This window comes from Pelodiscus sinensis, chromosome 10 (assembly GCF_052426305.1).
Source record: "Pelodiscus sinensis isolate ZL-2025 chromosome 10, ASM5242630v1, whole genome shotgun sequence".
Lineage (NCBI taxonomy): Eukaryota > Metazoa > Chordata > Testudines > Trionychidae > Pelodiscus > Pelodiscus sinensis.
In genome coordinates, this window is record NC_143061.1 from 41,719,415 (window position 1) to 41,729,541 (window position 10,127).

A 10,127-nucleotide genomic window follows, 5' to 3' on the forward strand; every position below is an offset into this window, starting at 1 on the left:
CTATTTGTTAAAATCAAATCTAGAACAGCTTCCCCCACAGTAGCATTCTCAACCTTCTGAAATAAAAAGTTGTTTCCAATGCATTCTGAGAACTTGTTCGATAATCTGTGCCCCACTGTGTTAGTTTCCCAGCAGATGTCAGGATAGTTAAAGTCCCCCATCACCAACAAGTCCTGTGCTTTGGATGATTTTCTTAGTTAAAAAAAAAGCCTCATCCACTTCTTCTGCCTGGGTACGTGACCTGAAGTAGACCCCTAGCATGACATTACCCTTGTTTTTTACCCCTTTTAACTTATCCTAGAGACACTCAACAAGTTTGTGTTCTATGTTCATCTCAACTTCAGTCTAAGTGTATACATTTTTAATGCATAAAAGCAACACCTCCTCTTTTTTCCCTACCTAACCCTCCTGAACAAGCTGTACCCTTCTATACCAATATTCCAGTCATGTGTATTATCCCACCAAGTCTCTGTGATACCAAATATGTCATAGTTGTGTTTATTTACTAGCACTTCTAATTCTTCCTGTGTATTCCCCTTACTTCTTGCATTTCTATGCAGACAACTAAGACACTGATTTGATTTTTCCCTCCCCCCCCCCCCCACACTTCTGCCTCTTGCAAGCGGTGGAGGGGAAAGGAATAAGGAACCCCAGGCAATTCGAGTTCAATTGCAACTAACCATGGCCTAACAAGGATTGTGACCACGAGGTAATGAGCACAAATGGCTTTAATTGCTTTAACCTACTCTGAAAGGAGGGGAAAAGGGAAGCTCACTCTCACTATCTGCAATCACACTTACAGTCCGACGAAATACAGGCTGAGCGTCAGGCACCAGGAGTTCATGCTGAGATTCATGCTGTTGGTATCTTCCCATGATGACCCCGGAACCGGTTCGTTGGCCAGATGATCCCAGCAGAGGTCACCCTTGGAAGGTCCTGCTTGGTGATCCCCTTTCGGGTTCTCTCTCTCTTCGTTGGATCGACGATGTTACAGGCCATGAGCAGTTTGGCCATGATGTTACAGGTCTATAGGCCTTCCTCAATGTCCTCTCTGGGCCGTGTGCACTGCAGGGGGCCATGTGCACTCTGTGCAGGGAACCATGTGCACTCAAGTTCAGGTGAGTAAAAGTTCATCACCCTCTGCATGTTTATTTCACAGACACACCATGCATTCATTCAGGAAGGGGGAACCATAAGGAGAATTTACAGAACCTAAGCCGATAACAATTCACTTTACATAAATTATAACTTTCAAACAGATAATGTCCTTCACCCTCAACACTGCCTTGTCCCTCCTTTGTCTCTGCTATTATAGGCCTTGCTGCCTCCCATTTCTGACCTCTCTCCCAGGTCTCCATGTTTTTCACTTACCTATGGGCTTTGATCACATGCCCTCTGTTAAACCTAGTTTAAAGCCCTCCAGGCAGTATATAAATACTTTCTCCCCTTCCTCATTGGGAGAACCCCATCCCTGCTTAGCAGTCCTTCTTTCTGGAACAGCATCCCATGATCAAGGAAACCAAACCCCCCTTGGCAACACCATCTTCGCAGCCAGGTATTCACCGCCAGGATGCACCTGTCTCTGCCTGGGCTCCTACCTTTGACCAGAAGGAATGAAGAGAACACCTGCACTCCAAACTCCTTCACCTGTACGCCAAGAGCTCTGTAGTCACTTTTGATCTGCTCAAGGTCACACCTTGCAGTATCACTAGTGCCCACATGGATGATTAATATAGGGTAGTAGTCAAAGGCCAGATAATCCTTGACAATCCCTCTGTAAAGTCTTGGTCCCAGCTCCTGACAGGCAGCATACCTCCCAGGATGTCATGTCAGGGCAACAGATGAGTGCCTCCATGCCCCTCAGAAAAGTCTCCAGCTACCATTACCCTACATTTCTTCCTTGCAGTGATAATCTGTAGACCTCCCATCCTTGAGGATACATGGCTTCTCTTCCTCCACCTTAGGGTGTGATTCCATCTCTCTCATATCCAGGGCAGCATAATAGTTCTCCAGAACCACAGTGAGAGGGTGTAGAGTAGGGCTGGAGTACTGCCTGCTGCCAAAAGTAACCAGCAGAGACAGAGCCATCTCTTCCCCCACCAGTGGTGTGCCAGCAATCCTTTGTAGCTGGATAGCTTCCTCCACCTTAACTATCACCACATGAATACTCTCAAAGAATCCCTCACAGGCATGGATGCTCCTCAACCTAGCCACCTGTAGCTCTCCCACCTGCTTCCTGAGACACAGGAGCAGTGATGACACAGGTGATGTGGGTCTTCCTAACCATATTAGGACTCCCTCTTACATACTCCTTCTCAAACTCCCCTGTTCACTTTGGAACACAATTCAGCAACATATTCAGCAAGTCATCCAGTCCAGATGAAGTAATCTACCACATGCTCCCAAAGAATCAGGTGCTAGAGGAGTTAACAAGGTCACCTTCCAGATCAGCTACATTGCATTTGTAGTTTCCAATTAAGATATTTGTTTTCTTTTTCCAAGAATCTGAAATAGCATTATTGTTCCCAGGTAACAAATGAGTCTTGTTTATAATGGACTATTTCAGCATTTCTATAGTTACTGGATAATTAAACTGTTTATTTAATCAAATGTAAGTATTCCTCTTAAAAAGAAGCTGAAAGAGATTTAATACTGATTCCTTAAGAGCTTTTATTTACGGACAGTGTTCATGTTAGCTGAGTATTCCTGAGGTCTTCCATTTGATCTGCAATTCTTGACAACCTGAATGCTGTCCTGGTTCTAATCACAATTAGTGTTTAACAGAAATAGTTATAGTCAGTGTCTTTTAAAAAAGGGCACAAAAAATCATTGTGAGGAAAAACTTTCATTCAACTAGTTTCTATAGAGGAGCCACGTTCTCTACAAAGATTGTGAATTAATAAACTGTATTCAACTGAATATTTAGGTATGTCTGTATTTAGAATAACTGGTATACCTTTCCATTCTTGTAAGGAAAGTAATATTACTCCCAGCCACATATTGCTTTTCCTTTCAATAAAGTAATCATGGCCACAGTACCTTCAAAGATGGGCTTTGTCAATGATTGCTGCATCTCTCCTTTAATCTAAAGTGAGAAGGTCCATCATTTGTCTAAAGTGAACCCATTTGTAAGATACCTGGATATTATTGACCTTTGGGGTGAATTAGACACTCTCTCTCAATGGACACTTACAAAGACAGCAAAATTTAAGGAGCTTATGGAAGATGCTTGTGTACAGGTGTTTAAGGTTAAGATCACCTCCAATGGAAGATTAAATCTTTCCAAAAGCATCTCCTTTAAAATTAGAATAGAGAAGTCTGGAGAAGAATTAGCACTAGTGAAACACTGGGGGCTACGTCTAGATTGGAGCTTTGCCAGAAAAAAGTGCCAGTCTAGACGCGGATCTTGCGGAAAATAAAGACTTTTCCAAAAGATCCCTTATCCCTAAGCCTTCAGAAAAGGCTTTATTTTCCACAAGATCCGCAAAGCTCCGTGCCGAAAAAAAGAGGCAGCCATTTTTATGCTCATGAAGCAGGGGAGATTTAAATCCCACTTCATTAGCAATTGCGATATGTCTAATTTGCATCCCTTTTACGAAAAAGGGATGCAATCCAGACGTAGCCTGGATGTGCATGTGTTTGAGTGGGAGACAAGAGCACTACGGCCCCTATTTTATAAGAGCCTTGTAGAGATACTATATAGAAGAGTCTGTTGCTACATGGTATCTCCCCACCTCATCAGGCAACTAATGCTTGTTATTCATAACAAGTCAAAAAACCCTTGACACATGTGCAAAGTGTGCATAGCTGCACACATGCCACTGCTAATTCAGCTGCAGAGAAGTGCACAGTGTCATTTGTTTTATACAGAGTTGTTAGGGGGAATGAGAAATGCTTGATCCAACCTGAGAAATTAATTTCCAGATAACTACCATACCCACACGGAGAACTGAACCCTAACTAGGTAATGAGAAAGAGATGGCTCTAATTTATTGACAGAAGGAAAGATATTTGACTAAACATGGGGTGGAGAATAATGGTTCCTAAAATAATTAGAGATAATAGAAAATATTGTTACTGCAAAATATATTAAATTTATTAACAAGATGATTTGATCAGTAGGATTCTATTTCTGGAAGACATATTCTCAGGTGGAAAAAATAGCTGTCTCTTTTAGTTTGTGGATGATTCTCCAGGTGACAGGCAGCTGTTTCGCCATCCCTGATGAAGGTCATTGACGATTCTCTGAAGAGTCAGCAGTAATTAGACCAAATTGCATTGCAAAAATAACTATTTTTTTCCTCTACCTTGCACAATTTTGCCTGGCTCTCCCAAGACAACAAAACTGGCAATAAGCCTCCATTCATTACAAAAAAAGTAGTCTAACAGTAATTCTGGGTTATACAGGGTCTGTTGTTTGTCAGTGATATTGAATGGTTTCTATCTACTGTAACAAATCACTCAACAGTAAAATAAATGGTAGCTGATTGTATGCCAATGGTGTATTTAACAGTACTCTATTGTAATGAATGCTGCTGGAAATATAACAGGTCTCAATGGAGGAAAAATGCAAGCTATTTTTAAAAATAAAATATTGATGTAATTGGTTTCCCCACCCACAGAGCTTCACAAGCCTACAAGCAGGATTCGTTTTAATGGTTTGTTAGAAAAGTTAGGGAGATTGAAGAAAATCTTCAAGGCATTTTTGAAAGTACTGAATTAAAAAGAACAGAACTACCACAGAACCTTTCAGACTGAATTCTCAGATTCCCCCCTTCAGTTTTTTTTTTAAACTCAAGTAGCATCCTACAGAGCTTCAGGAAAGGATGGAATAGTAATATTCCTCCTAATGAGAGCTCTCAGCTAGGAGGAGCAATCATGGAACTAAAGCTATAATCATTCCTTACTGGCAGTCAGCTTTCCTTGCTGATTGGCAAGCAGGCAAGACCAAACAATGGCTGATGTTTTCCATTTACAAAGAGCTTATACTTTAATGGAAGGGTTCCCCCCCCCCTCTTCCCTCTGTTTTCCATTATGTATTTGGATCTGGTTGCAGTCATACCTGGGCTAATAGAAACACTTCCCTTTCTTCTCTCTTTCCTGCTAATCCTTCCACATCTGATTTTTTAAAACTAGTATGTTTCATAGTGATTCCTAGATCTCATTGAATCTCTCATGTGAATTGGGATGTAGTATAGCAAGTGGCTTATACTTTTTCCATTGAAGTATCACCAGCTGGCATTTTTAAAATGTTTTGAAATCCAATCCAAGTCTAATTTTGATTCCCATATCCAGAATTCTTGAAATAAGGGGGCAACAGACCAAAGGAGCCCTTTTGTTTCTCAGCGCAGAAAGGAAACTGATTCACATTCATAATATTGGCTTTCCTGCGAGGATTCCCAATCATGCTGCCAACTGCAAGTAGACAACTTGTAAGTGTTTTAGGTGTTATTTCTCCTTCATGGTCTATGAAGCCAAGTGAGTGAGTGAGTGAGTATGTCCGTGTCCAAAGCAGACTGAGCAGAGTGATGGAATTAACAGAAATGAGTCCACCAGACATCTAGATTAATGTAGAAAAATGAGAAAACACTGATTCCCTTCAAGGTACACAGTCAGGTTGTGTACCTATATTTCATAAAAAAACCCTCAAAATGACAGAAGACAAGCAATAATGAGAAGAATAAAATGAAGTAAAGGGACACCTAAGAAAACAGACGTCAAAATTGGCTGCTTGTGTGCAGTAACGCTCTTTTCCTGACTAAATTGGACCAGGTCAGTCTTTAAAGGGGTGCTGTTTCTCCCCCAAAATTTGAGTATCTCTAATTGTTAATCTTTTTAGTATTACAGACACCACAGTGAAGGAAATCATTGTAATACTAAAGCAACATTCCTTTGACAGCCCCTGAATCCCATCTTTTAACCTGTCTCCCAATTATTTTCCTTTTCAAGCAAATGAAGTAATCACAACTATTTCTAAATGCCATTTTTCAGAACAAAGATGTGGTGGCAGGGAAATAATTTCAAGTAACTTAGACTGACCCCTTTATTATACATTTTTTTAAAAAAAACAACTATGCCATACTTTACATTTCTACGGCACCTTTTCTCCCAAGTCTCAAAACATTTTACATAAAACATAAAACCATTAAACAAAATTTTCGACACCTTATAAAGTGACTACACCCCATATAAGAATCCCACTTCATTTACTATTGAAATGTCAGTTTCTGGGGAGCGACAATACTTATCTGTCAACACAAGGTAACAACGACACTAGAGCTAATTTGATAACTCTTACAAAAACATTATAGAATTTCCACTATATAACGGGTATATAACAGCATCTCCGGCTACATCTAGACTGCAGTTTTTCCGGGATATATCCCAGAAAAACTGCCGCATCCAAGAAATGCATCTGCTTTGCTGAAAAACATTTCAGAAAAGCAGACTTTTTTTTGGCATCCCTGTAAATCCCGTTTTTACGAGGAAGAAGGGATGTTCTGAAAGTTTTTTTCTGACATTTGGCCCATTGTAGATGGGCCAAATGTTCGAAAAGCCTCTTCCGAAAAAAGAATCGGAAAAAGATATGCAAATTGTAGTTTGCAATTTGCATATCTTTTTCTGATAGAACTGTGTGGTCACAGCCTCCATTGGACAACGCCTTTGAAGGACAGCACCAGCGACAGCTCATTGCCTACTAACACAGATTGCTTCATTGCCAACTCTCAGGGAGAAGTCCCACCTGCTGGAGTATCACATCCGCCTCCATGTTGGTGTCTGTGGAGTGCTTCCATCCCAGGACTGCCCGAGTTCAATGCTTCTGAGATTTGGTAAGCCCACAGCCCAAGGGTCCAAATTCTGCAGGGATGTAAGTGGAAATGTAAGCTGCTCCAAAACGGTGGAAATAATGCAAAAGGAGTTACACAAAGGGACAGACGTGGGAGTGGAAAAGTGAGACCAGCTAATGGGAACACTGTGAAATAGTTTCATTGTGGTTTACATCAGTACTGAATCTAACTTCCATGAGAGTTGCCCCTAGTTACTTCAGGCTAAATTTGACTCATTTATTTTGCCCATAGTCATATAAAGATACTGAAAAAATAACACCCTGCACCTGACTGCAATACCCTCCACTGATACTAAACAGGAGTCATATTCTGATACAATATTTATCTGGGGCTAATCCTGTATTCTTTGCATACCCAAAAATACTGAAAGCAAGTAATGAGTACACATACATTTTTAATACCTTATCTATCTATACGATATCTGTGAAGATGGCTATATAAAGTATATAAATTAAAAGGACATAGTATTTATTCTTGGATAGATATGTGCAAGCATTATCCATACACCCTCTCAGCTGATTCATTTCCTTACCTACAAGGGAATTATTAGTACTAACATAAGTTTTAGAATGAACATGAATCAATTGGATGCCAACAATGTAATTAGGATAGAATTAATATGACAACCCATGTACTATTTCAATACTTTCACTTCTCTTAAACAAGCAGCTCCTATTGGTAATATAAAAATAAAGCATGCTGAGTGAAACAGGCACACTGCTTTGCAGATGAACAGGGGATTCACAAAGAAATGCTTAAGTTTACAAACTGCAGAATGGAGAATCAATTTTGCTGCATGGAGAATACTTAATTACAGCAACATTTATGCCAAGAAAATGACATTTGAAAACCACATGAAAAACTGACACTGATGTCCCACAGAGAAGGCTTTTTTTCTTTCCATAAATAGACTGTGGAGCTGAGTTATTTAGTGCCTATGTTACTATGAGGGGAGTAGATGACTGAAGGTTCGTGAAGATATGCTGTAGTCTGCATTCATTGAGAAGACAGAGAGTGTATGAACAGCACTTTTGAAATTGCAAGAAATCAGCAAGAAAAGCCTGGAGCATTCACAAGCATAAATATCCCTTCACAGAAATTTATCCATCCATTAGAGGAATGATGAAACGTATGAAAGGAAGCCAAGGAGATGAGATGAAACATGGGTTATAACACCAAAATATTCAGGTCCTCAATGCCTACCAAGTATGAGAAGCCAGAAGAAAGGGCAGAGATCCTATGTAGAATGTGTTATAAAAAGCATTTGTCAAAGCCAAAATGGGAGTGTAAGCGGTATTGCTTAGTCCTGGGCCCCTGACTGATGATCTGACCTATACCTACTAGTCCAATGGCCCCTTTAAGAAAGTGGGGCCAGAGGGCGGGGCAGGCTGCAACACTCGTGCCAGTCCATAGTCAATACAGCCTAGGCCCTAGTTCAGGGTGAGATGGGAGAACAAACAGTTCCCAGAGTCAGTTTTAGCCCAGGCCCTGGTTCAGGGCAGGGCAGGTAAATAAAAAGTTTTCCCAGCACAAGTGGGGAGGGGGAGACAGCCACCCCAAAATTGGAGTGGCAGGGAGGATGCAGGCCCTCCCTACTTCACTGCATTCCAGCCCGCACCTTAGCAATGGCCGCCTTGGCGGCCACTGGGTCAGTGGGGAATCCAATCTGAAACATGCCAACACACATTAAAGGGCTGACCATCATCTGCTTCCCCTGGGCCACTTCCAAATTCCCCCTCCATCTGTACCTGGCTCTCAATCAGTGATGGGTTCACAGCGTCCAGGTACTCTGCCTGTGAGGATAGTGCACAGAAAGTCTCCTCTTCAGTGCCTGGTCCTAGCAGTCTGGGCCAGTCGCTCACCTCTGCCAGATCCTCAGGGCTTAAGCATGAAGGTTCAGCTTAGGCCTCTGCTCCCTTCAGCAGCTGGCCCCCTACTGCATTCCTGGGCTGGGCTTTATACTTCCTGCCCCACCCCTAGGCCTCTGTGGACTTAAAAGGGCAGGCTCTGTCTTGGACCACCTGGGCTCAGAGAGGGGTTCCTACTCAGCGGGGTCAGTGAATGCCCCCCCCCCCTGCTCATTACAGAGAGTTTATCTGGAGTATTTGGACATTTGTGTATGTATGGTAAAGGATAGGTTGGTTGGTCTTAATCTACTGATGAAACCCAGGTTGCAGCTTTAATGGCAAAAAAACCCCTCATACTTCACAATCACAATTCCTCTCAGAGTTTCATCACTATATATTTGCTTGAGAGGGGTAGCCGAGTTAGTCTGTAACAAGAAAAACTTAAAAATCAACAGTCTAATAGCATCTTAGGGTATGTCTACACTACAGCGCTAATTCGAACTAACTTAGTTCAAATTAGTTAATTCGAACTAAGCTAATTCGAACTAATGCATCCAGACTAAAAAACTAATTCGAATTAGCATTTTGCTAATTCGAACTAGCATGTCCACATTAAGTGGACCCTGAACCGGGGTTAAGGATGGCCGGAAGCAGTGCCGGCTGGGCATCAGAGTAGGACTTAGAGCGTGGAGCTGCTGCCTCAGGCTAGCCGAGAGCTGTGCTTAAAGGGACCCGACCCCCACCCCGGACAAACAGTTCTCAGGGGTGCCCCGCTTGCAAAGCAGTCCTGGCTTGGAGTGCCCTGAGTGCCCACACTGGGCACATCACAGCACTCGGACATCAGACCGGCTGCATTTGCCGCAGGCTGCCATCTGGGCAGAGGGGGCAATTGGGGGGCTGCAGGAGAGCTTCCACCCCCAGAAGCCCACAGAGCCAGCCCAGTCCTCCCCATCGGGGGCTCGTACCCCATTCCTCCCTCACCTCCTTCCACTTACCCTTCCCTAGCCCCCTTCCTGATGTACAAAATAAAGGACACGTGTGCTCAAAAATAGAATCTCTCTTTATTGAACAAAACTCGGGGAGACTGGGAAAAGGAGGTGGGAGAAGGGAAGAGAGAGGGTGGGAGAGGGGAGGGCAACTAAAATGATCAGAGGTTTGGAACAGGTCCCATATGAAGAGAGGCTAAAGAGACTGGGACTTTTCAGTTTAGAAAAGAGGAGACTGAGGGGGGATAGGATAAAGGTCTATAAAAGCATGAGTGGGGTGGAGAGGGTGCATACAGAAAAGTTCTTCTTTAATTCCCATAATAGAAGGACTAGAGGACACCAAAGGAAAGGAATGGGTAGCAGGCTTCAAACTAGTAACAGAAAGTTGTTTTTCACAAAGCAAAGAGTCAACCTGTGGAACTCCTTGCTGCAGGAGGCTGTGAAGG

General features: G+C 42.4%; 1 long non-coding RNA gene across 1 annotated transcript; it reads right to left on the minus strand.

Moving 5' to 3' along the window:
• Positions 1–723: 723 nt before the first annotated feature.
• Positions 724–8,768, minus strand: LOC112547712 (uncharacterized). Its single transcript, XR_003091525.3, has 3 exons — positions 8,597–8,768; positions 6,743–6,858; positions 724–1,065 (listed from the first exon to the last, which is right to left on the minus strand). It is a non-coding gene; the product is annotated as an uncharacterized LOC112547712 (long non-coding RNA).
• Between the last annotated feature and the right edge of the window lie 1,359 nt (positions 8,769–10,127).